At 43.0% G+C, this 27,343-nt stretch overlaps 1 long non-coding RNA gene across 2 annotated transcripts in view; it reads left to right on the forward strand.

The window, feature by feature from the left end:
* The window catches only part of LOC109284907 (uncharacterized), a 41,263-nt gene extending 14,230 nt beyond the window's left edge, over positions 1–27,033 (forward strand). For both annotated transcript variants that reach the window (XR_002092524.2, XR_009456201.1), the window contains exons 2-3: positions 26,280–26,438; positions 26,690–27,033. This is a non-coding gene — a long non-coding RNA (uncharacterized LOC109284907). The remainder of the gene's footprint in view (positions 1–26,279; positions 26,439–26,689) is intronic.
* Positions 27,034–27,343: the final 310 nt, after the last annotated feature.

Raw genomic sequence — 27,343 nt, forward strand, 5'->3', positions numbered from 1 at the left:
GCCTCACAGCAACCCGGAAATGCAGTCCCACCATGGGCCCTGCCTGCCCTGGGGCATCTTGTGCCTGGAGCAGTTCCTGCCCGTGTAGCCCTGGTCTCCCTCCAGCACCCTGAGCCTGCCCTTCCCTGGTGCCTTCTCACTCACAGGGGAAAAACCAGGGTAGTCTCAAGCAGTCTCCCCCTGGCCCTGCATCCCCTCCCCTGCTGTGCTCACCCAACCACACAGGGGCTCGCAGAAGGGTGTTCCCAGGTTCGGATTCTCCTCAAAGGCAGGTCCTTTTGGGCCTGCCCGGGCACGGTTCAGAGGGGAAAGGAGGGAGAATGGACACAGTGTAGCACTCAGTGCAGCCTCTATCTGCTACTTCTGCAGGGCCCTGACAAGGACTCTCGTGGGGTAGCCAAGGGGAGATCCTTTCCCTGGTCTCCAGCCTCTCTCTCTCTCTCTCTCTCTCCCCCCCCCCCCCCCTCCTTTGTTCAACCCCCGGGGAAAATTGCTCCCCTCCTTTAACCAAGCCTCTCAGCCAATCCCAGGCTTTTGCTAATGTCTCTCTTTCAAACCCTGCTGGGGTTACATCACTTCCCCCACTTCCAAGAGGGTTACCTTGAAAACAGCTTCACTTGCCTTCAGGGCAAATGGTGTCCCTACTGAGACAAACTCTGTCCCTTTCCAGGGCAGCCCTTCCTATTCCTTCAGGTGGGTCCATTTTTAATACTGCTACAGCAGTTTTCTTTGTGTGGATGGCTATATGCTACCCAGAGGGAGGCTGTGGATGGGCTGAAGCCAGAGGCTTCACTGACTCTTGTTAGTGAGAGCCCAAGGGCGGGGCTGGCCCAGCACTCAGATACAGGAGACGTGCTCTGATCTAGGCTAGACTGCTGCCTTGCAAGGGCGTATTAGCAGAGTGCCACAATGGTTCATTGGATGTCAGTGGAACATGATCTACCGTGAGTAGATGGGATGTGGTACAGATGTTCAATATGGTACACAGACCTACAGCGCTGAAGTCTGACACCACATCCATTCAGGGTTATCTTAGAGTAGGTTTTGCCATTTTTACAGTGTTCTATGTGCCCTGACCATCTGTTCGGCTATAGCTGTAGAGCGCTTTCTGTGTGCCTACCATACAATAAGTGTAACTTCTGTACCTGGCCATGGTTGCCAGTTAACCTAAATTGATGATCCCTGTCTATTACACTGAGATAAAACTGCCAAACTTCATAGCTCTAGTCCACCTGTCCAGTCCCCTGGTCTCTTTACTATAAAACATTCCTTTCTTCATGGTTGAATGATACCAATTGCCATAAACTGAATTTTAAGGTTTTATCAAATGAAATACTAGTAAAAGTTAACAATGTCCATTTTACTTTTAATGCTTCAGTCCTTAGTGAATGATCCAATTCCTAGTATAATGCCAGAAGAAACTTAACTTTGTCCTGTTCTTTTTATATATATACCATGCACAGTCTACGTTTACAAGTTTTCTAGTCTCATCTTTGGAAATGAGATGAAAACAAAAATATGAAGGCTTAAGCATTTAATCTAACAGGTAGCTTGATGGATCAAGTGGATTCCCATAAAATGCCCATGTTCTTTAATAGTAGAAAAAAATCAGGGCGAATATATCTTTGGTGATTTTAAAATAGACTTTTCAAAAACATAGGAAAGAAACAGATTGAGACCTAAATTGGCTGCTTCATCAGTGATGTAGGTTGATGGCATTTCACTTGATGTAGGTTGATGGCATCTACCAAGGGAAGAACAAGTCAGTTACCTACAGTTGTATTTTTATGAGGTCCGAGTTTGAGTTTCCAGGTCTGTGGATAGTGATCAGATGGTTGTTAGTTAGAGGCACTGCTTTGATCTTCCAGTTTATTTGCCTCTTTCAAAAATAAGCTTCAGCATAAAGGCTGTCATTTAATAAAAGTATGTTGCTCATATTAAGTATTATTCAAAAGTAAAGAAGGAAATGTCTTTTATTAGAGTTGATATGATAGTGAAAAGTAGAAAAAAATTGATTCAGAGAAGTGCTTATGAATGTTATTGTCAATGAGACGTTTTGTGATTTGTGAAGATGATGGATTTTTTTTTTTTTTTTAACTTTTTGGACTCTAGCCTAGTCTATAGTTCAACCCACATTCTGAAATCCATTTTTTTCCCTACCTTAGAAAGAAAGAAAATCAAAATTAGTTCATGAATGACTTGCTAGTCAAGAATCTTCCATACAATATTTGTAATATAATATATAATTAAAAGTGCTGTTAGTTCAGGGGGCTGACAGAGACAGTATTGCCCAGTTGACAGCTGGTAGTAGCTAATGTAAAATACTAATGTAATTCTTTAAAAACCTAAAGAGAAAAATAAATCATGTATAAAACAAGGGCTAAGGACAGACATTACACATGAAGTGGTTTAAGTGATTAGAAACTGGTTTAAACCTGTAACAGAACAGCTTTTCAGTGCACATAAACCAGTTTTAAAATGACTGTTTGAGATAAACCTGGTTGAATGTAGTATCAGACTTAACCAATTTGGCTCAAACCAGTTTTTGCAATGTCTGTCCCAGACTCCTTGCTAGTCTAAGTTAAATCAGAGTGCCCCAGCATCCCGGCATGTTCTCTGGGCTGGGTAGAGCTCTCTGCTCCACAGCAGGGCTGGCCCTTCCTTCTGCTCCCTAGCCAGAGCTCCAGCAGAGACTTGCAAGCACAACAGCATCTGCTGGCTTCCCCCTTCCCCCTCCCGCCACCCCATCACCACTCACTGCTTAAGCAGGGATCCCTTCCTCCTCTTTTCCACAGCATGGACCATAGCCAGCATGTGGTATGCCAGCTAATACTGTGTAAGGCTCCGGCAGAGACTTCAGACACATCAGGGTCTGCCTGACTTCCCCGTGCCCTACCCCACCCCACCTCGCTGCTCAAGTAGGAAATCCCCCACCTCCCTCCCTCCCATCTCACACAACATGGACCCTAGCTGCATGACCCTAGGCATGTGGTATGCTAGTTAATGCCAAGAGGTGTCTGTGTGTGTCTCTCTCTCCAATTTCACTGGGGCAGGCAGACAGAACAGTGACCACTTAGGGCTGTTTGGAGCTAATCAACAGGTCAGCGGCAAGCTGTTTAAGAAGTTTGAAGTAATGGAGAGAGGCCATTGTTCTTTTAAATGGGTGATAAAGACTGTTATCACTATCAGCTCCCAGCTGGCATGCTTACCTGTCAGTTTGCTGCAAAAAGTATGATGAAGCAGGGAGTGAAATTGAAAAGCACTGTATCATCAACAAATGCATCCACTGCACACCCTCCCACCCCCAACCCTTGCCTCAACGTGCAAGCAGGGAGCTGGGGACTGGCAACACTCCTGCCCCTTGAGCAGCCAGTGGGGAAAAGCTGGGGACTGTGCAGGCAGACCTCCCTAATGAGAGAGTCCTGCCAGGGCCTGGCCACGCCACCCTCAGCTCAGCTCCCTGCAGAAGGGGAGGGATGGCTGCTCTAGCACCGCCCCCCGGCTTCCAGCCTGAGCCACTGCAGTCATGTTCCTGAATGTCATCAGTCCAGTAAGAATGTCTGTCTTGTTTCAAACCAGTTCAGGCTAGCCAAGTTAGACTAAACTGCACAGATTGAATAAATTCAGGCTCAGGCTTTTTGAAAGTCTGTCCCTAGCCAAGCTGTCAGCCCAATGAGCAACTCCACAGAACACATTTTTAATTTTACATTTAAGTTTCTCAATGACAGAGTCAAGCATGCCCCGAAGCCTAACTAGATATGAATTATTATTTTAATCCCAAATTCACTGGCAGGGAAACTAAGGCTGTATGTAGATGAAATGAGAGTTGTGTGCACAACACTTTAAAGTGGCTTAAATCCTTTTGCACCACTTTAATGGCATTGGTGTTTGCGCGCCTCGGCAGTGTATTGCACATTAATACCAGCCGCTGTGGGAACTTCGGCAGCGTAATATGCCTTAAATTACTTGGGTTGCAGCAAACTAAAGCTCCAAAGGAGGAGTTTTAGTTTGCTGCCCCTACAGCCACGGAATGAAGCACTGGGCTCTGTGCAGCTCAGGGACTCTGCAGGAAGCCCTGCTGGCAACCTGGCAGCCACCTGGGAAAGCAGGCTCCGTCTAAGAAAAGCGGCAAGCCTGATCTTTTTTTCCCCCTCCCCCTGGAGCCTGCCTGAGCTGTGCAGGAGCCAAGTGCTTCCCGCTGTGACAGCGGTACCCCCTGGGACCACTCGACCTGGGTGCCTACGGGTGGGTGCTGCCTGGGGGGGCCACTGCTGCCACGGAGGGAAACCAGCACCCTTCTGCATCCCAGGGACCACTCCACCTGCCAGCAGCTTTCCCTTCCCACCAGAGAGGCAGGTAAGTTAGCAGTGTGTGTGCAGGACATGGGAGTTTAATCAGCCCTATATTGAAGCTATGATTTTTAAAACCCACTGCTTCAATTTAGGGCTCCCCCAGTTCATCTGCACATGCCCTAAGACAGAAAAAGGTGAAGAAACCTGAGCAGCCTCAAATGTTGAGTGCACAGGAGAACTGGTAGCAGAACTCAGGACTCTTCCCCTTCTCCCCCGTCAATTTTATGTACAAGCATGTTCTCCTTACTTTATTTCACTCTTGTTCAGTACATGAGCTTAATTTTCTTTTTCCATTTGCTTTATCTTGTCACTTACACCAGTAAATATGGGTGTAAATACTACTCAATCAGCAAGATTGTATTGTGCGTTCACTTTGCTCTGATTAAACGAGGACACAAGATTCAGGAGAACAGAGAGTTAGGATCCATATGTTCAGTTTAGTTTCACTCCTAATGGGCATAAATATAGGATTTACTGTCTCTGCATTTAATGTGTCAGTGTGGTGCTTATTACGATTTGGGGAATGTGTCAATTTAAACTTAGGAACTGCTTTTGAAGGTATTGCTTGTTATTTTTTATAGCATTTATGATTGTAACCTTCAGTGTGGATTAGCATGTCTGTTCTTTAGCAGGAAAAAGATGATGCCTAGGACAAAGAAAATCAAGGAGTGATCAGCAGTGAATTGTTCTCATTTCTTTGACAACAGGTCTCTGGCATCAGTGGCATTTGCTTTTTGGATGGACTATCTTTTTACAGATACCTGTCTGGGAAGCAGAGAAGTATTATAATCCCCGCACTGTGCCTGCATGACTAGAACATTTGTAGTGTTATAGTGATGTTATAGCCATGATAGTCCAGAAAATATGTAGTTTTTCTCTGAGTGGTCTGGGGAAAGGGGGCATGCTTAAGGGCATGTCCTTAAACAGGTACAGACATTTCACTCCCAAAACTAAAGCAAAGGCATGGGGGCTAGGCCTTTCTTAAATACTTCAATCAAATGCAGAGACTTAGAATAGGATTTGAGGCCAGATTAATGGGTACTTTGTTCAGGAGCTTACTGTTTTGCCTAGGTCTGTAACTCTTGTATGTATTGGTCAGGGGGGAGTTTATTAAATTCTTTTGCAAATTCTGTGATCCTTGTTGCACAGCTTCTAAAGTGTTGAACTTTTCCCAGAGATGTTCTTAAAAGGGCAGAATCAGAAATAGTACCAACAGGACATTAGTCAGACCCAGTGGCTTGAAACTGTAGTGGTATCCAAATATTGGGTCTGATTATAACAGTTTGGTGACCTTCCAGTGTGAGTAGGAGGGAGCAAGGGGGATGTTCAGCTGAGGTACATAGACATAGAACTGCCTTTTACTCTGTCCCAGAATTCAGTATGCTCAGTTGTTGTTCAAAAAAGGCCCAATTTATTTTTCTTAATACAGTGTGTATGTGTGCATCACTGCAAACCATCCATGTATATCACCAGAATGAGATGTTACTCTCAGTGAATTCTACAGATGTTGAAAGTATGAGTTTGCAGCTCTTTCCGCTCCACTGAGTTCCTTGGGCTCACCTCCCTCTTTTGTGGGATTAAATATGCTGACTATTTTCCCTAAACTTGGCTGTTTGTTGAATAAGGGTTGTAAGTAAGGGCTTATCAACATTATGAAGCTTCTGTTACTACAGCCAGTTATGTTGGCACAGCCACTGAATTAGGCATATGCCACAAAACAGGTTTTTCTCTGATATAGTTTAACCACCTACCCAAGTGACACAAAATAAGACTACAAAAGCTGCTGCCTTTGGTGGCTAGATTTTTTTTCTGGCCTAATGTTGGCCTAATGTTGGCTGAATAAAATGATCTTTTCTCACTCCTTGTGAACATAGTTTGGCCAAACTTTGTATCATAGTCCAATCCTGTCTCAATATCTTCCTAACACCACCTACCTGTGGCATCACTGTACAAAGATTTGTACCCATCCCTTTCTTTTCTTTAGCGATGGATGAGCCAAACTTGAATGGTCATTACATGTGTCTACATGTGATGCAGCATTCACACATCTGGGCAGGCATCTACATGTGCAGGGATGCAGGAGCAGATTTGCTGCTACTGGCAGCAGTCTGCTCCTGCCCCAGTCAGCCCTGCACTGGCCTCCTGCTGCCACCAGGTGGAGCTGAAGGCTCTGTCAGCAGCTGCCTGTAGCTGCTGGCCATGTTTAAGAGGCAGCTCTGTACACTGCTCCCGGGTGACTTTCCTGGCCCAGAACAGTGTGCAGAACATGGTGGTACAGCCTCTACCTGCCACACCATGGCTGCTCCAGCCCCAGGCCCCAAGAACAATGTCCACAACCCTGGGCTCCTGCTTGCCATGCTCTCACCCTGGTATCACTGTGCTGTGGGGACTGTCATCTGGCCCAGCTCAGTCTTGGCCCTGGAAGCCCTCCTGTACAGTATCGCCACCTGGCCTCACTCACTGCTGCATCCCGGGCCCCATGCTGGTGCTGCCCAGACCCTGTGCTACAACCTGGACCCCAGAAGAGATGCCGACAACGTGCTCCTGGATGCCACCACTGAGACTATCCACACACTCCTGGACATCCAGACCTGCCACCTGTGGGCCCACTAGGCCAGCAAAGATTGGTGGCTGCATGTCATCCAGACCACCTGAAATGGTAAGCAGCGACTCAAGTCTTTCAAGGTGATCCAGTCCACCTTCCAGAAGCTCCTAGAGCAGCTGCACCTGGAGTGGCAGAATACCACCATGCAGCAGCCTCTCACCATGGACACCCAGTTAGTCATTGCCTTGCTCAAGATGGCCATGTCCACCAGCCTCAGTTATATTGACTACCTCATCAGTGTGGTCAAGTCAACTGCAAGGGAGGCCATCCTAGAAGTATGCGGTGCCCTCCAGGATGTGCTGGGGCACACCATGCTCTCGGTGCATGATACACACAGCATGCACTGTAAATAGTCTGCATAGGGGATAGGGTGCTTTATTTGTGGTGGGAGGGGTGGGTGGTGGAGGGGTTCTGTTGTAGGGGAGGAAGTAGGTAAGGGGTCTGTGTTTGTGACAGGGAATACACTGCTTTTCGGAGAACTGTACACAGAAAGCGTGGTGATGGGAGTGCATGGTCCATGGGCAACTGTCCAGGCAGGCTACAGCAGGGAGTGCAGGAGGAGGTGGTCAGTCAGTGCCTCTCACACCTGGTACTCTGTTCCAGGCCTGGTGCTGGCAGGCCTGGGCAGAAGTATGCAGCACCCAGCACGGGGGCATGGTTCAGGACAGACAGGTGTGCAGTAAGAGTCTGCCAGGGACCAGCGGCGGGGTCTGGACAGGCTGCCATGGGTGGCCTGGGAACCACTGGAGCGGGACCCAGCAGCCAGAGACTGGATACAGGTGGCTTCAGGTGCTTCTGGGCATGCGAGGTGCTTACAGCACCCAGCCCAGCATGCTGACATGGGCCTGCCATCCGCACGACACCACAGTGCCAGTGAGCAGTGCCAGGGTGTGGGAAGGCTGCTGCAGCTTGCCTGGGTTCTTTGCAGGGACACACAGTGGCCACAGGTTGGCTACAGGTGGCCCAAGACCCCAACATCTCTACAGGCTTTTAAGGGCCTGGAGCTGGGGCAGGCAGAGTCACACCAGCCCTGAGCTGAGAAGTTCCCAGGCCTGGGGCCATGGCACTAGTTTGCAGGTGGCCCTCTGGTGGGGGCTGACCAGAAGCAAATATCCTCCTGGTCAGTGTCTATAAATGTATTATTGCACAGTATATAATCATGAATAAATTTGCTACTTGTATTTACAGGTAGCAAATTTACTTATAATTAGACCAAATTACTGTGCACCAAGCATCTGCACCTGTAGACGGCGATGCTTACTGCACAGTAGTTTAGTCTAATTATAAGTAAAGCGTCTCATGTAGATCCACCCACTGTGAATTAGCAGTTTAAACCTCTCAGTATTGTATAATATTCTTGGTATTTTTTTTTCAAAATGTTGAATTTCCTCAGAGGGTCCCTCAGATCAGAGATTTTATCTCCAAAGCTGGCTCTTTGCTGACAAGTAAGCCCTTACTTTTTTACACAACTGTTTTGCGATTCAGCCAACTTGTACAGGGTACAGTGCAGTGGAGGAATCTTCATGCGAGTTGCAGGTGGTTCCTTGGTGTTCTGCTTAATGACCATTCTCAGTTTTCCTCTTGTTTACATTGGGATAAATCAGGAATGACCCCACAGCACTTGTATTCCTTTCTCCATTTCTGATCACATTTCTGAGACAGATCTGGCCTTAGGTAGCTAGCTTGAAATTAACTGAGCATGAGAGTTGCTTTGAGGGGTAGGGTAAAGTGGTATAACAAGCTCCTACCTTTCCTATGCATGTGGGTATATTGGAACAGGGCACAGGAGCCCTGTTTACTAGTATAAAAAAATATATATATATTAGTATACTAATTTTTAACTTGCATAATATTCCATAAATACTAGAGCCAAGCAGGTGGTATACATGTAAGCAGCCATTGAACTATTCTAATTTGTGCTAAACCTGGGGCTGAAGAAGAGATGAGCTTTTATTTCAGAGAGCTATAATCGGACTCCTTATATCCTGTAGCCCTCCTGCACTGTGTATATCTTGACACAGAAGATAATTTGGGCTAATGGGTGAAACTGGTGTGAAATAAGACTGAAAAAGCAGGAGATGGTTCTGGACTCTGACATTCCTTCCTGAGGAGCAGGTCGTTAAGGCACAGCTTTCCGTAGTCACTACTGTTTTCGGAAGGAGTCCTGGGAATCCTGAAATCAGGCTGCTATAAGAAGAGGCTCAGAGCTCAGCAAGCATTTCCAATTGCTTCCACCTCCCTCCCTCCCCCCCCCACAGTTTTTGTGGAAATTGTACTCTCCACTCACAATATTGCTGAGCTGTCTGTAATGATAAATGATGTGCCTTTCTTTAAATTTCCTTTCTGCTCAGTGCTAGTTATTGGCCAGGTTGGATGCGTGTTCTATGTGGATAAATTACTTTGGCAAAACGCACAGACTTTATGCATGTGGCAACAGATGTACCATGTATGGCAGAATTTATTTCTTTGTTGTGCTAATTATATAACTTGATTTTACCTGAGGCAATTATAATTTTAGAAACAATGACTCTGCTGCTGGGTTTTGTGTGCGAATTTGAACTTTTGTTCTGACTGAAATGATGGTTTTAAATGTTGCTAAGAGCCTAGGTAGAGCTCAGGCTTTGTTCGTTCTTCAGCCTAGGCATCGATCCTTATCAGGTACACGAGCAGAGTGGCCAGGTGAATTGTATGGAATGTTATACAGATTTGTTCTTTGTTTGTTAATGGGGGTATATTATTGACCAACAGAGGTGCTTGGAGCTGGCTAGATACTCTATCCAAAATGTGCTGTTGTCTTAATGACTATGCAGGGTAACTCCCTTTGATAGCTACAGCATGAACAGTATAAAACAATTGTCTTTGACAATGCTTTCCCTCCCCCCTCCTCCAGCTGTGAGAAGAAAATTCATGCTAAAAAAATCATTTTGACTTATCATCATTTCCTCTTGCCTCTTATATTTAACTACTTCTAGGGAAAGGTGCCAGATTTGCAGCAATACAGGCAAATTTAGATTTAGTCTAAGTTGTTCTACCATGATTAAATATTCAACATTTTCTGAAAAACAAATTCACTTTTGGTCTTTGATGACCACCGCTTTGTCCAACTTTAAGGTAATATGATTAGTTGTGATTGGTTAAAAAATGACATATTGTTGCCGTTGATTGGCTGAGCCTATTTTTCTAAATGATGTAAGCAGAAGTCATTTCAACTCCTTTCTCAAATGGAGGGACTGCATTTTGTTTGTTATCTCTAAGACAGTAAAATACAAAATGCTTTGAGCAGGCAGAGGCAACTGAACTAGATGAGGTCCTTTCTAGCTCTTCCTTACAATCTTATGAAATTACACCCTTGCCCCTCTGCTCCCCAATCTTCCTATTGAGTATCAAGGAAACAACTCTATTTAGCTCCCCATTGTTGTGTGATGGGACAGGACTGCTTACCCCACAGCCTCCGAACACAATCAAGGATAGCAAGTCCATAGTTGTTCCCTGGAGGGGCACATCCCAGGTAAAATAGGAGGATTTTGCTTAGGGGGCCACATCATCTGGTGGTTTTAGCATAGGCACAAATACTTTGAATGAAAACCCTTATTCTGAATATCTTGAGATTTCCTCTCGTTATATATGTATGCAGCCCGCCTTACTGAATAATTTGTATATACTATTGCTATTTTAATGTTGGTTTTTGTTTATTCTACCCTAGAGTTTTAAAAGCGGGATGCTTACTCTTAGTCACTTAAACTATATTTAAATAACATTTAAGCGTCCTAAACAGATGCAAGGACATAGGCAGGCAAGGTTCTTTGGGTAGATGTAATATCTTTTATTAGACCAACTGAGTAGTTGGGAAAAAAAGTTCTTTGCAAGCTTTCAGGTACAATCACCCTTCTTCAGGCATAGGAAGTCTCTGCTGTTCTGAACCTTGCCTGCCTAAATAGATACGTGGAATTTAGGAGAAGTTATAGTGGTTCAGCAGAGATGAACATTATCCCACTTGTATTTATGTGCTCAAAGAAATAGGGAAAAATTTGGCATGGAGGAGATGGTGATTAAAACATGGTAGAAGATGAACACAATTGCTATAATTGGAATAAAGTCACTTTAAGGACTCATAAGTAAGTCAGAGTAGTTCCTTAGCTGCTCTGCCTTACAGAAGGCTGCATATTATTGGATTCAGGGACCAAACCAGTCCTTTGAGGATCTCCCCCAGCACTTCCTTACATGAACAGAGAATGTATCCCTTAGTACTTGGACAAGTAGCTGTTTTCAGTTATTGACTTTTTTTTTTCTTTTCCCCATTAAATATTATATTCAATTAGAAGTTGCTGTTGTGTGAGGCATATTTTTTTCACTAGAAGAATGATATCTTTTGCAATGCTAGTGGCTAGGTTTTTATTTATTTATTTATTTTCCTCTCAAGTAGTGAGGGAATGCAGCTTTCAATTCAAATAGTAAATCCTGGCTACTATAAACCTTTTCCCCCCACAATAACAGTATTGTAAAGAAATGGTGGGTTTAAAAGGAGTAGGTGGTATGTAATATTAAAAACTGTAGCTTGTCAAGCAAGGCTATTTAAAAAGATTCTGAGTACCACATAATAAAGGTACTATCAGCAAATACCAGACTAGCATCTCAGCTAGCTTTACTGGGCTGTGAGTTATTGCTGTGGTCAATAGATCTCTTTTCTGTAGCATTCTGCTTATGTAGGTGATAAATCTTACAGTCTTATGGGAATAGGGTCAGGCTTCTGCTACTCTGCCCCATTATTTTTCTCCTACATCATTTAGAAAACTGCTGGACTGGACCATTTTTTGGTGCATAGACTTTTTTGTTCAGCTACATACTAAATTTTATTGTGCATATTAAATTTTAGCTCAGGCCATGTTTTAAGCTCCATCTCAAAAGAAGATGAAAGCAAAATAAAATCTTAACCAAGAGACCAGATAAGCGTGAAATGTGGAAAGCAAATGCTGTATTTTATAGAATTTTCAGACACCGGCCACAAAAAGGTAAAATCAAGCCCACTTGTTGACCGCCAGTTTCAGATTTTTCAAATGATTCAAAAGAAACACTTTCCTGACAAATGAATAACCCACAAGAAGTGACACCAGTTCAGTGGTTTCTGCAGTAATACCCATGAACTCTCTGAATATTTAAGTAGACCATAAGGTTTGAGGGATTTCTACCATTTACATAGAGGCAACTGTGTTAGCAGTTAAGGACATGGATTGAGATCGATGACAATATTCTTGCAAATCACTACCAAGTCACAGTTCACACACTGCCCAGCAAATTTGTCTCATTATTTTAGCTATAAACACTCTGAATAAGTGTCATATTGCACTTGCATAAAGACTATACATGAGAAAGAAAGATGTGTGAATCAAGGTGTTGTTTTTTTAGTTTCTAATTAGTAAACCCCCCCCCAAAAAACAAAAACAAAAAAGTCAAGGAGCATTTCCCTAAGGTGTTAAAAGCAGCCACTATGACTGTCATCTAGCTACTTCTACTAGCACAGTAAGAGGCATCCTCTCTGTGAAGGCGCACAGCCATGGAGGCAACTTTTTTACATACATTCCTTTCAACTTTCTGAACACACTCACTCCAAAAGGAGAAAGGAACTTGCTTTTTTCCATATCAGCTATCTTAAAAAAAAAGGTGTATTTCTGATATGCACAGAATGCATAAAACCAGGTCTCTCATTGCGCATCTTTCATATGTGCTTTCCCACCTCAAGCCCCCTTGTTGTATGTATGTTACTGCAGGAGCACCAGATCCATTTTCTTTCCTCAGCCCTTCAAAAATTTTACTACAAGTTTACCTATGGCTGGTATCACCCCTGCCTACTGTGGTTTATTATCATCACATATAATGCATCAGTCTTTCAAATCACAGTATACTATCCATCTGCCCCACAGCATGCACATAGTCCTTGAGTCCTAAACACAGCACATCAACCCAGATAGCCCAGTGTTGACATCTTCTGTTACCCTTCTTCATTCCCCTTTGTCCAACAGCTGTTCCAGCCTTTTACTTCTCTGCTTGTCACAGCAGAAATGCCCCAGAGTTCTTTATCAGAGGAGAGTATACCATTCTCCCTGTATTACTTCTTCTCTGCCTTGCACTGATCACTGAAGAAGATCCCTAACCCATTTGCTTTTAGTTTCTAGCTGTCCAAGCTGAAGAAGCCAGCAGGCAAGCATACGCACTGCTTCCTGCCTTTATCTTCTTCCCATTCAGAAAAGCCAGCAGGCAAATCTTATGCTGCTCTCTCAGGTCTCAGCCTTTTCTGGGAAGTCTTGCAGCTCTCCCCTGGGATCTTTCTCAGCTTATTAGTCCCAGATGCCATCCCACCCTAATAGGTAGGTCATTTTAGGAAATGCCTAGTTTGTCTCAGGGGAGCTGGACTAGCTTTACTTAAAGGATAGGCCACCCTGTGACAGGTAGTAAACTAGTGTTATATGACTGCTATTCTACAGTTTGCTCTTTCCCATTTGACTAAAAATAGGAAGATTGTTTACACTGATTTTCAGAGGATGAAAGAACTGCTCTTACTGACTTCAGTGCGAGTTGAAGGCACTTAGCACCCTTTAAGATGAGCCCGTCACTGATAATAGGCACTGTTTTTTTTTTTTTTCTTTCCTTACAGCTGAAAATGTGAGCATGCTTGAAATAGGTTCCACATATTTACAAAGGTTGCTGTTGTAGGATTGCTGTTTTCTGCTATTTGCAAAGGCGCCTTTTATCTCCCAGCACTGAAACACAAAAATCTAAAATGTCATAATCTAGAATATGTGAGGCAGGGATTTTTGTGGGTGATGTGTTTTAGTGGGCCAACAACATGCCTGGGATAGACATAGACAAGCTTTCAAATGCAATGCATTCTTCTTCAGGTCTGGGCATAAAATAGGTACAGTGGGGACTAAAGCCAGTCTACAGGGCTGTGAAGTTTCCATGGGTAGCTAGCAGACAAGAAAAGGATGCTTAATTATGTGATAGATCAAGACCTTTAAAAAGGGAAGAGGGTCATTATCATCTTTTCTGCTTCTTGGATCATCACAGCCTTTCTGCCCTAATGGCTCCTTCCACTTTGTTCTGCATCCCAAGCCCACTCCTCATAGGCCTACACTGTAGTTTTCCTCCAATCTTTTGCCATCTCATTTTGTTTCCCTTCCCAGATCTTTGTTCTAGTTTTCTGCCTGGAACTCCTCTATTCTCACCTAGGCACTGCCTAGCTCTTCTATCTTCACCTCACCACTGAGGGGAGAGGCATGAATTGAGAAAACAGTGAGGCATACTCCGTGTGATCAGTTCCTGTACCTGATGGCAGAGGAAAGAAACAATTAGTGAAAATCCTCCTCAATCCCAGCAGCCACAGGATGGAGCATGCTCATTCACCAGCTTTGGATACCAGATAGAAGATAAAGGGGTTTAGGACATGGTCAGGGTAGATGGCACCTTTGGCTAATTCAGGTGTCAAACTCCAATAAGACCTTAGTGAGTATGGCAGGGGCAAGCTCCCAGACCCAATCTCACTCTCCACCTTCTCACTAGGACTTTGTCCCCTCCTTGAGGCTAACTCTCCACCCTCTCACCTCTCCATCTTCCACCCCTACAGGCTCAGGTACCATACCATGGCATGCCTGGCCCACCTCACCAGGGTCCTTGACCCTTTTAGGACTCAGGTTCTTCATTGAGCGTGCCTCACCCCGCTTTGCTCACACACTACCCACTGAGCGGTAGTGGCTAAGGTTATTAAGGTGCTCTGACCCATCTTTCCCTGGGGAGGTTTGTGGTTCTCATATTTAGCTGACACTGCCCTGCCACAGGCAGTCCCACTAGGCCTTCATAACCCAGCAGGGTGCAGTTTTAGGTCATGCCCAAGACCAGGGGCTTCCTGCCATCCCCATAACCCCTTTCCTTACCTCCAAGATGTTCCTGGAGCAGTCAGCATCAGCCAGGCAATGTTTTTCCCTTGGTGGCTGGCAATAAACTGCTGCCCCAGCCTTGAGAGCTAGAATTAAAATGGCTGCCCTAATCGGGCACATGCTGGCTGCCTGCTCCAGCCCTTAAAGTGATGGAGCACCACAACTGCTCCATCATATTGAGTATATGTGACCTGAACCTTTCATAAACATATACCTTGGCTTTCATTAAGGATGGCAGATGTACCAGATATGCCAGGCCCATCAAATTTCAAGTCCTTGCTACAAAAAGAAGGTTGACAGTGACGCATCTTAATATGACTGTTGTGAGAATTTTTGCATGTGGCTGAAACTTATTTTTTTCTGAACCACTTCCCTTCAAATGGCTGAACAAGTTATGTTGAATTTTTTTGTAATAATTCGTCTCAAGGCAGACAAGCAACATAAAACCATGTTGCTAAAGTTATGGAACATTATTTTTATGAAAATCATAAGACAGCCTCACTGCGTGTGCCTACACGTGTCCCTAAGGTGCAGTTGTTACTGTGACATCATTTAGTATTTGCTTTAGGAAATACTAAATGATAGCGTGATAACAGCCATTACAGCACCATCCCAGTGGCGCATGGTTATTTTTATCAACTACGTCACTGTAGCGACACACTATAGTGAGATATCTTGTCACTATGGTGACATAGCATTGGCATCATGGTTTGTGTCCGCTAATGCTATGTCACCATAGTGACAAGCTATATCACCATAGTGCATCACTGTGGTGACATAGCATCATATGTAGACTCACCTACTGTCTGGACCACCTATGATCATTATATCATCAAACATGTATATATTTTAACTCTTCGGGATTCTTCATAATGTGAGATAGTGTATAACTACATAATATTACCAGGTAGTTATTGGGCTGAAAAAATTGAATTGGACTCAATATTTTGCTCTATCTTTCCATAGTAAGCTTTTCATCGGCCAGTAAGACAGAGGCTGTATCCAGAAATGTGTTCGGTATGCTACCTCTGCATTTTGCCTGTTTGCAATGGTACTTTCTCCAGTGTGTCCTCTCATTCTTCAGCCAAGAGGAAACCAGTTGGATGTCCAAAATTCCTCAGCTATGCATTGCACTATAGTACTGAGCTATGGGAAGTAAATCTAGAAATAAAATCCATTTAGAAATAAAGAACACATTTTAACAAGGTGATTAACCATTGGAACAAAATATGTAAAGTACAAGTAGATTCTCCACCTCTTGATGTGTTCAAATCAAGGCATAATATATTTCTGACAATATCCTCCAGTTAAATACAAATTACAGAAAAAGCCGTGTTATCTGGCAGTTTATCAACTGGAAACCTCCACTAACCGGCATCTGTCAGTCTTCCAAGGAACACAGCAAAAGCGAAACTGGAAGTACCAGAAGTCCCACGTCTGGTTTCACCACCACAAGTCGAGTCCCACTTGCTGTGATTCTTCCTTGTGGACCGTGGCCCAGGGCAAAGAAGCCTGCACGGGGCTCTCCTCCCTGTAATAGACTAATGCATGGGTTAACTGACAGAAGGCAGGGCAGGGTGGCACCCTGAGTTCAGATTCATCTACCTCTCTATTCATGGGTTTACTGAGTGACATTTTTTGTTCTGTGTTGTGTGAAAGGTTAGATTGTCTACCGGTCTTTTTTAAGTTTAAAAGCTCTGAATCCTGTATAGAGTTTTTTAAACTTCTTGCAGCGAGATCTGAGCTGTCAACTGTGAGAGAATTGGAGGAACTAGAAATGGATCATCTTGCCCATCTCTGTTCTGTTTTTACAAAATGAACTGACATTTTGTAAAAATATGGAAATTCTAGTGACTATCATTTCCATACAACATAATCATTTCTTACCCACAGAACGAAACTTATCCCTCCAGTGCACTTGGGCATGCAACATATGTCTTGCTAGTGCCCTCTTCTTGACCCAAAAATCTCTACATATGCCCTGTGCACTGACAAAACTATCAGAAATGAAACAACCTGGAGGTTGTCTGTTGTAGGGCATTGAAAAGATTAAGCTATCACCAACCCTAATCCTAATGGAGTTGGCATTTAATACAAGGAAGCTTTCTTTTATATCTAGGCCTTACCTTGATTGGCAGATAATGTCATTATTTTGACTGACAGTCCCCAGTCAATCATGCATTGTATTGTAATGCAGATTTCCCTTGATTCCCTGAAGGATGTACTAGATTCTGGGAGTTCCTTGCCAGAGGCTTTACATATTACTGAATGTTTTGGTGAGGTACTATAAATTTCTTCAGCTGTTGTTATCTCTCATAGTCCTTGTTTTTGTCATAGTTAATTCAGTAGGAGAGGACAAAAATAAAGGTAGTATCCCTTAAAACTGCTCAGTGGTATTGACATTTTTTTTTCACGTAAAAATATCAATCTCACATTGTTTTATAAGAATACAGTAAACTATGATGGACAGGCCAGAAATAAAATGGTCATTTTGAGCATCTGAAGTAGATACTTATCCAAGCTTCACTGTGTTATATTCTTTGGTAAATATAAGAAACTTTGAATGCTCAGGGTTGGGCAAGGGATGCAGCAAGCTGCAGCCCTTTGAAACGCTCACCTGTGGCCAAGCAGAAGCTCTGCAGAGGAAACACGCCAGGCAGAGAGAGCCTGTGGCCTGTCCAGGGAGGCACGCGAGGCTTGCTGTGCTCCTGGATAATGAACAGGCTCCCTGGTGTGTGTGCCCCAATACACAAAATGGCTGCTGGCTTTTATACCCTGCAGCTAGGGGCTGCCAGAAATCAACCCAGCCCTAGAGCAGGAAGCGGCCAGCCAGGAGCACTGTGGCTGGGCTCAGGCCAGCCCCTAGTAGCTGGGCAGACCCAGCACTAAAGTTAATTCTGGGTTGTGTCTACACAGGCATTACTGCACATTAACTAATCACAATTAAATTTAATACCTGCATCTGCAGGTATCTAATTTAGTCACCTTTAGCCTGAGTTACTGCACAGTAAGGGCACACACATGTAAACTGGATATTGCTGTTTGAACTGGATGAATGACATATATATTTTGATGGACTTTACTGACTATCTCTGGAAACTATTATGGAGTGCAGGAGAAGGGGGACATAAGAAATATTAAAAGGTTCACTTAATATTTCACTTCAGGTTTACTGGTTCATTTAATATTTTTGGACTACAGTAAGGAGTCTTTAAAAGTAACAGTAGCATATCCAGGTCTGCAGTGGTACAAACCACTATCTGTGATAGGTATCAACAACAAGTTTTCAAGTGTGTGCTTGAGGGATCTTTTTGTACTTTACCATGAGGGTTATGAAATTGCCAAATGGGAAATTCACCATTTTCATTGAAAAGGCTTGAATCAAAAACAATGTTTTAGAATGATTTACCTAATGCCAACCTATGGAAACTGGTTTCTTTTATTTTTACAAAATACAAGGTTCAGAAAGTACAAGAAGTATTTTGTTTCTGATATCAGCAAAGGCCTACAAGAATGTAGAGTAAAAAAGAATTAATGATGTCTTGGTAAGGTAGTTTTATGATACTCCTATAGGCAGGTCTTTATTTTCACTGTTAGCTACTGATAGGAAATTTATCATGTAATTCTAACGGAGAATTCAGACAATATAAAGGGGAAAGATTAAGGCACCAACGTTTTGCTGTCAAAATAATAAATATTCATATTATTCATAATGCATATATGATAATGTTATATATAAACTGAGGTAGCAATATGTTAGTAGCTCATGGAACACCTTGAATTCTAATGGTCACCTGGAATTGGGGGGGGGGGGGCATTAATTATTTATTTTGGAAAAAATAAAGCACAAATATGGCTGTAAAGGTAGGATACATCTTGTATAGATGAACAGAGAAATACATTTCTGTTGAGAAGAAGTTTACTTCAAAAATAGTTGTCACAGATTGGGAAAAAAGAATGACATTATTCTGTTTGGTCTTGCTGAACAATTATTACAGTGTCATCCTCACATGACTATATAATATGAGCTGTCTTTGCTACGTTTTGCTACAAATGAAACAAAGCAAACCAATATAAAACAGAGAGAAGAAAACAAAATGGTTAAAGTGCTATGTAATCCTATCCAGAAACTGACTGAATTGAAAAAAATAATCCTTCTGTCCCTTTTTAACCCTGTAACTTGATGATATTTAAAGATGAATGCTAATTTTAAAAATCTTTTTATCTCATTTTGTCCCCTAGTGGCACAAACTTAGACTGGATTAGAAAGCATTTTTTTTGTTTTATTTTTGTTTCTTTTTAACAATCTATCTGTTCTGTTCAAAGCAACAGTGCAGCTTTTGCTCTTACCACTTGTGTTGATATTTCCATGTCTTACTGCTGTTTCACCTTAGGAAACAAAACAATAGTGAAACAAAACAATAGTTAAGGTGGAGAGGGATTTGCATCTCTCATTTGTCTTCTGATAATATCCCTTTCTCAAAAAGAAGGAGCGCATCTAAATGATGACTGAATTAATAGTTAGGACACCTGGATTTTTCATGAGCACTGATATTTATGTTCATTGTAAAAATGGAGCAAATCACTTAGATTCAAAACCAGTTCCAACTCAATGAAAGACATTCTACTTATTGCACTCAGCCTGTGCTTTGAGGGTTCTCATGCCTTTTCAACATTTCATGGTCCCACCATATCATGAACCACATTCCCCCTCATTTGCATTTGTATGGACTGGTTCCCCAATTAATACACAACTCCTTAAAATCCCCATGGCTACTACAATAGTTGCCTAAAATTGCCTGGAGAAGTAATGTTAGGAATGTCTTCAGCGTATAGGCTACCTCTTGATGAAATTTAACAGCTGGAAATGTACAAGATAAAACCCAGGACATGCCATAAACCAGACACATGTAACTAGAACTGGTAAATGAATCATGGGCTACTTTGGGAAATACTAAATTTGTATTTCCTTCAGAGCTGAAAGTACTCAGTGGGTATGTCTATATGAGATGCTTACTGCACAGTAGCCTAATAACACCGCACAGTTGCATGCTGGTCAAAAACTATGCTAATATGCTACTGCACAGTGTTATTAGCCTACTGTGCAGTAAGCATCACAAAAAATGTGCCATCACTACTGCATAGTAAATGTAGCTGCTGCACGTTCAGTTATGACTTCATTAGGGAAATACTAATCTAAATGCACAAAAACTACGGTGAATTAATGAACATGTAGAAATGCCCAGTGTTTATGGAAATTAGAGCTAAAGTGTTTCAGGTTTACCACCCTTACATCAAAGGATCACAAATTGGATGCTGATTTTGAATATCTTCATCTTACTTTCTAAGCTCTCTCTACCACAAAATAGTTTCTTAAAAATAAAACAAAAAAAACACCACCCCCTAACTCCACCCAACTCTCTCCCCCTCGCTCTTCCCCACACAGAAACATAATACTAGGTATGTCAAGGTGATTTCACTGAATAGTAGGCCGGTTAGGTGCACTCCCTAGCCAAAGCTATCCCTCCATCCTCTGCTCTCCCTCTTTAGTGTGTCATCATCACTGGCAGTCCCTTGATATGAGGATGACAGTTTTCCAGTAGATAGGGAAGTCATTGAGTCCAGAAATGACTGATGAGGTAAGTCCAAGATTTTCATTTTTGACTGCAGACATGGCTTACAGTTCCAGAAGGAAGGAGTGGATTCTGTTGATGTCAGGTCACAGATCTTTCACTTTGTTTCTTTTGCCCGGTCACCTCCATAGTAAGACAGGTTTGCTGAAATGGTCAATACCTTGTCAGACTTCATGGCATTATTGGAAACAATTCAGCACTCAAGTCTCCTAGGTATTGATGTTAATATCACATTTCTTCAAATTGGCCTTTAAGGCATCCTTGAATCTCTTCTTTTGACCATCTTTAGTGCAGTGACCATTGGTGAGTTGGGAGTATAGTACCTGTTTAATGAGCCAGTTGTCAGACATCCTTATGACATGTCCTGTACAATGGAGCTGGTGCCACATAAACATGGCTTTGATGCTGGTGGTGTTTGCTTGAGTCAAAATGCTTTCATTCATTCTTCTGTCCTACCAGTGATATAGAAGATTTTCTAAATGTGAGGGAGTCACAGAGAGAAGGGGTAAAATGCCTGAACTTTCAGTGGGGAAAACACTCAACACAGGCATAGAAAAGATCCCATCTGAAGCGGGGATGGCAGGGATATGCTTTTGGAGTTCCTACTCCCTCCAGCTTGGGAGGAAATACACCAAAAGCTGTATTTCCAGCCCAGGAAGACGCAGTGTGGGGAAAGATTGCAGTTGGCAGTGAGTGATGATGCTGAAGACCTTCCTGGCCATTAGCTCTTTGCAAGCAGTGGAAGAGAACTGGGCAGCACCTATGACCAGGGTGATCAGAGGGTCATGCCTCAAACTGGAGCCTCAAGAAATGAGGACCAGACTAAAGCCACCTAACTGTGAAGATAGTGGTTGGAGGCTGCTGAAGGAGGAAAGGGAAAGTAATTGCTGCTACTTCAGTTCCGTGAGTCTTAAAAAAGCCATGTGCCTCTGATGTGAAGTTCACTGTATTGTTTTTAGTGGGTTTTTTTTTGGGGGGGGGGGGGGGGTTATTTCTTTTGCCGATGTTGCCTCATGGTTAAGAGGGGGAAAACAGGGACTCCCCACCAGGTAATCTTGAGAGGCAGCAGGAGACAGAGTTCCCCTTCCAGAAGAAGCCATGCCAGCCCAGATTTTGGGGTGTGCAGGCAAGGGAGCAGCTCAATAAACATGGCTTCTGTTGATTTCCTTGAGTAAGAAGGCAAAATAGATTGCACACCATCCCATGAAGAAGGACAGAAGTTGCTTTGAGTTGTCTTAATTAATTTCCCAGTAACCCTGATGCACAGACTGGCTGGGGACTGAGGGGAAGTTGTTTAAGGTCATTTGCTATATGGACTTTGAGAAGGGAATTAATTGAGACTGATTATAACACATAGCAAATTGGGGTTAATTTAAGTTATTGGATCCTGACCTGATGGGTGGGGTTGTAGCAAAACCCCCAGTTTTTCTATTTTTTTATTTAAAAATACACTCACTCCCTCCCCTTCCCCTAACCATTTCTGACTTTCTCTCTGCCCTCTCTATCCCTTATAAGTGATTACAAGTAATACTAGGTAAGCTAATTCTTATACTCCCACATTGTAATAAGCCCCCTTTTATATTGTAAATAGTGTCATGTTATGTTTGTATTGATTTTTACTGTTTTATATTGTATTCCTATCATTTGTGAATTGATTTTTATTGTTTCATATTAACATTATATGATTTAGGCCTGCAATGTGGGTTGACATGAGTGATGTCAATGAGTATCCATTTTGTGTCAGGTTCCCATCTTGTTCCCACCTTGTCCCCATTCCCTGTTGTATAAGTATGTTGTAACATATTACTCATACCTACCCCTCCTATGTAAAGTGGTTCCTGAATGAATGGGGATAAAGGAGGGTGCTTGAGAGACAATGGAAGTAGGTCTAAAAATAGTTCCCTCTGAATGACTGAACCACCAACTCGAGGACCCAACCGTCACCCTGCATTGACCCTCCCTGGCTCAAGATTTGGAAGACAAAGACTGCTGCAGAAACCAGCTAACTCACCATTACAGACACCCGTAACTGCATGTCTTCACCTGGAATGCACATGCTCAGTACACCAGGGGCTGACCCTTGCCTGGGCATGCCCCCTGCCACTAGGGTCATAGAAGGTCTGCCCCTGTAAAAGGGGGCAGTGAAGACAGACCCAGTGGGATGCCTCCTCCATCTGGGCCAGCACCATGCCACACCATCTATTGACCCAGAGGCCCTGCCAGCGACCCCCCCTCTGGACAACACCTTGCTGGAGAAGACCCCATCTGGCCATCAAGGATCAACTCACAGGCCAGGATAGGTAGATATCACCCACCTTCCTTCCCCAAGCAAAGGACTTGGACTCTGTTTCTCTTCCCTACCTGGACTCCAACCCTTCCACTGAGTCTTTCTCCTGCTACCATTGTGAGTGCTTGTGTGTATGTGAAGCAATAACATCATGGGGCTGTGTAGTGTGTTGTCTGTTTAATAAACCTGCTTTTTGAAACCCTGAGTTGGGTTTTTGTCTGTTTCCTAACTGTTTCCTCCTTGCCACCACTTATCTTCCCCCTGATCTCCCAGCTTTCTGCCTCAGTTTCCAGCCCCAATCTCCCAGCCTTCTGCCCTTCTCTTTCCTGGCTGTCTCCTCCTTGCCACCAGGCTTTTTCCCTTGCTTCTAACCCGGCACCAGTGACCTCGAGTAACCCTGGAGCCACTTGACCTTAAGTGACCCCAAGCCTCAGTTTCTCAGTCCAGCTTCTCTCTAGTCTACTGGTTCTAATCCTGGTCCCGGCAACTTTCACTTCCTACACTTTCATTCTCTCACCTTAACCTTCCCCCCAGGTATCCCAAGTACACACATACATACACCGTACCATCCAAGTTAGGAACTCACCTGTGTGTATGTATAGGTGGGTGGAGGTGGGTGGTATGTGTGTGAACTGGTGAATACACACACACACAATGTAATTGTGTGCGTGATATATGAATTAGTGATCTGTGTATGTATACTGAGCATGTGGGTATTGACAACTGATTGTTGTCTAATTGTTGGTGTGTGTAATGTGTATGTGCTTGAATTGGTGATAGGTATGCATGTGCCTAGGCTGGTAATCTTGGATGTGTATGTGCCTGAGTTGGTAGTGTGTGTGTGTGTGTGTGTATGCACCTGATTCATTTGTGTGTCTGTATATGTGCAATTGTGTCACACCCTCCCATCTAACTGCGCAACTTTGAGATCCTGAGAGTTGGCCTGACCCCACAGGGCAATAGGTTTACCCTCAATCTCACCCAAATTGGTCTGCCTCTGAGGTGTGAATAATTGGCAGAGACACTATTGCTTCCCACAAGAGAAAGACCATGATGGGTACCATCTTAATCAGTGATAAGGATAGGGTGAAAGGGGAGGAGGAGCCCCACAAAGAAGACCCCATGAAAGATTTGGAGGACATGCTGCACACTACATTTAACTCCCAACAGAATAAAAATGTCCATCAAGATGTGGCAGGCAAGAGGTAAACCATCTGAGGTAGACGACGGCATAACTCCAAGCTTTTCCTTGCCGGCAGCATACATGACCAGGATGTCCAGCAGGCAGGGACCCCTTCCAAACTGAATTAACCCCCAAGAAGAAAGGCATCGCTGATGGTAACATTCCAAGGCTTTTAGTGTTTCTAGTATGTTCTCCAGGTGCCATACAACAGAGTAGGGATAAAAACAGCCTGATAGACAACAAGTTTTGTTTGGGTCCTGAGGTCATGATCCTTTAAGACACAATTTTGGAGATGACCAAACGCAGCACTGGTTGATTTTTTTCAGTACTGAATAGCACCATCTATGTTTACATTTCAGGAAAAGTGACTACCCAGGTAGGGAATGCTCAACATTCTCCAAGAACTGCCCTTTAAATGTAATATGTGAGGAAGCAGCTGGTTGGTTTGGTAGGCTGGTAACGTAACTTGTGTTTTTTGTGAAGATGGCAGTAAATCCAAGTATTTAATGTACCAAATATTTAATATACCTCACAGAAGCAGTTGAGAGTGACCTGGAAGTGTTCAACTGAGTGGGCACACATGACACAATCATCAGCATATGGAAGATCAGTAATAGAGGTGCAGATTGTCTTAGATTTGGAACATAAGCAGTTGATGTTAAGGAGATTCCTATCATGCAATACTGTGCTGTCTCTCAATGAAAATCTGTCATCAATGAGATACAGAATAGCTTCAATATACAATAAAATCCCTATTATCCATTATGAGTGGGGAATGTCAGGTATTGGTTATGTAAAAATTCCAGTTATCTAAGGCAGATAATGCTGATTGTGGGGAGGGGGAGGCAGTGGCCACGTGCAGAGCAGAGGTGGGGGTGATAGCGCTGTACATGGAGCAACACCAGCACAAGGTGGTGGGTGGCAGTGGCAGCCACTGTGTGCGAGCTCTCTCTTACCCCTACCCCCCATGTCCAATAGCATATTCCGGCTTGTAGAATGCCAGATAACAGGGATTTTACTGTAGATAGAAAAAAGTGCTGGTGCAATCATGAATCTTTGCTTGACTCCAGTTCTAATGGTGAAGGGGTCTTTTTCCAAGCCATTGCTTGAGGTGATTGCTGTCACATCATCATGAAGTCTGATGATGGTAGCAAATTTTGGCGGGCATCCAAATCTCATCAGGATCTGCTTTAGGACCTCTGTCTTGATTGAATCAAAGGCCGTTGTCAAGTCATTGAAGGCCATGTAAAGATCTCTGTTTTGCTCATGGCACTTCTGCAGCTGTCTAGCAGTGTGTAACTAAAGAGGGAAATACTTCTTCACTCCATCTGTTGGCATTTATCAAATTGCATGTTGGAATAATGGAATATTCTAATTTAAGAGAACCTCAAATCCTGTTGCTGCTTAAAACTTGCAGATTACAAGTGCCATTAGTGCACAGCTGCACATTGTAATGTACATCAAAAGTAAACTCTAGCACAGTGACCGGTGAAGTGGTAAGGGGCCGCTCCTTCAGTCAAGAGCATGTAGGACAGAAGTTTCTCAATACGGATTCTTCTTGTTTCCTTCAAATATGCACAATCAATATGATCATCCTGCTGCTCAGCAAATTGGTGCATGAAGAAATTAGATGATCATTTATCCATTAATTATAAACTGATAATATACTAAATATTTAGACTGGGAAGTATCTTTTTTAAATAGCCTACCTGGTATTGAGTTTATGTCACAGTTACTTGTTATTGGTTGTAGTCAAGCAGCACAGATACTTAGATGACTCTCACATATGGATACTGTATTCACTGAGGAATTAGTTGGCATCTTTCTACATGCAATATGCTTACAGTGATATGACACTTAAGTCTCATTCTGAAAGTGGAAGCGATAAGACTACAGAAAATATGAAGTGAACAGCTCACAAAGATAATCGTAGCTGTCGAAGTGTGAGGGTGGCTTGTTATCCACATTAGCCATTTGTTTCTTCCTTTTGTAACCCAGTGTCATTTATATAATTCTTTTTATGCTTATATTTTAGAAGTAGTTGGAGTGGTCATGTGGCAGTGGAAGCTGATTCACAGTTATATGATTTATTCTTTAGGAAAAAGCTATTTTTATTTCCTGCAGTATACCATTCTGCACTCTCTGCTTTTTATACATTCCACCTCCTAGTTTTCAGTCCTCTCCATCAGATATGTACATTAACTATCCCCAAATTTCTCAATATTGGAATAAAAGTGGTGAAGGATGCTTCATGGTCTCAAGTTATAAATACTGTACTTTTAAATCCCAAGGCAGAATCCAAGATGGGGACATCAGAGATGAAGCAAAGAGCTTGGGGATTGAGTCATAGAATCAGAGACATATAGCGCTTTATGGAACCTCAGGAGGTCATCTACTCTCATCATCTGCTCAAGATGGGATAATCTCTATCTAAACCATCCCAGACAAAGGTTTGTCTAACCTGTACTAAAAACCTGCCAATGTTGTCTCTAGGATCTCTGTTCCGGTGCTTAACCATTCTCACAGTTAGAAAGTTATTTTCATAATATCTAGCCTAAGCCTCTCTTGTTGCAATTTAAGCCTATTACTACTTGTCCTATCCCCAGTAGATATTAGCACAATGGATCACTATATCCTTATTATCACGCTTTTTGTATTTGCATGTCATAATCAAATACACTATCATGCTTTTCTTTTCTAGACTAATTTCTACACTGCCTGAATTGTACTTAATTCTATTCTTCAAATCAATAATGAAGATATTGAACAGCACCACAGCCAAGACAGAGCCTGGGGAGTTCCACTTAATATAGCTTCCCAATTTGACATTGACCTGTTGACTGCTTTTTGAGCATGATTATCCAACCAGTTATACTTCATCTTACAGTAGTTTCATGAGGACCATATTGTTTTAGGTTAGTTTTAAGATGGCAGACTGTGTCAAAAGTTTTACTAAACTTGGGTATATTATATCTACTTCTCCTCCCATCCATAAGACCCATCACCTTATCTCAGAATAAAATCATCTTTATTGGGTATGATTTGCTCTTGACAAATCTATATTGGTTGCTATTTATCCCTTTATTATATTCTAAGAGCTTATAAAGTGCTTATAAACTGATTCCTTTATCACATGACCCCAGACAGGTGTTCATCCAACCTCTTTTTGAATTTACCCAAGGTAGGAACAAGGACCACTTCCCTAGGAAGTTGGTTCCAGATCCTAGCTACCCTAACAGTGAAATAGTGCCTCCTAATCTCTAACCTGAACCTATTCTCTAGCAGCTTCTGGCCATTGTTCCTTGTCACCCCAGGTGCTGCTGGGGAGAATAGGGCTCTTCCTATTTGCTGCTGA

The sequence above is a fragment of the Alligator mississippiensis genome, chromosome 13 (assembly GCF_030867095.1).
Source record: "Alligator mississippiensis isolate rAllMis1 chromosome 13, rAllMis1, whole genome shotgun sequence".
NCBI lineage: Eukaryota > Metazoa > Chordata > Crocodylia > Alligatoridae > Alligator > Alligator mississippiensis.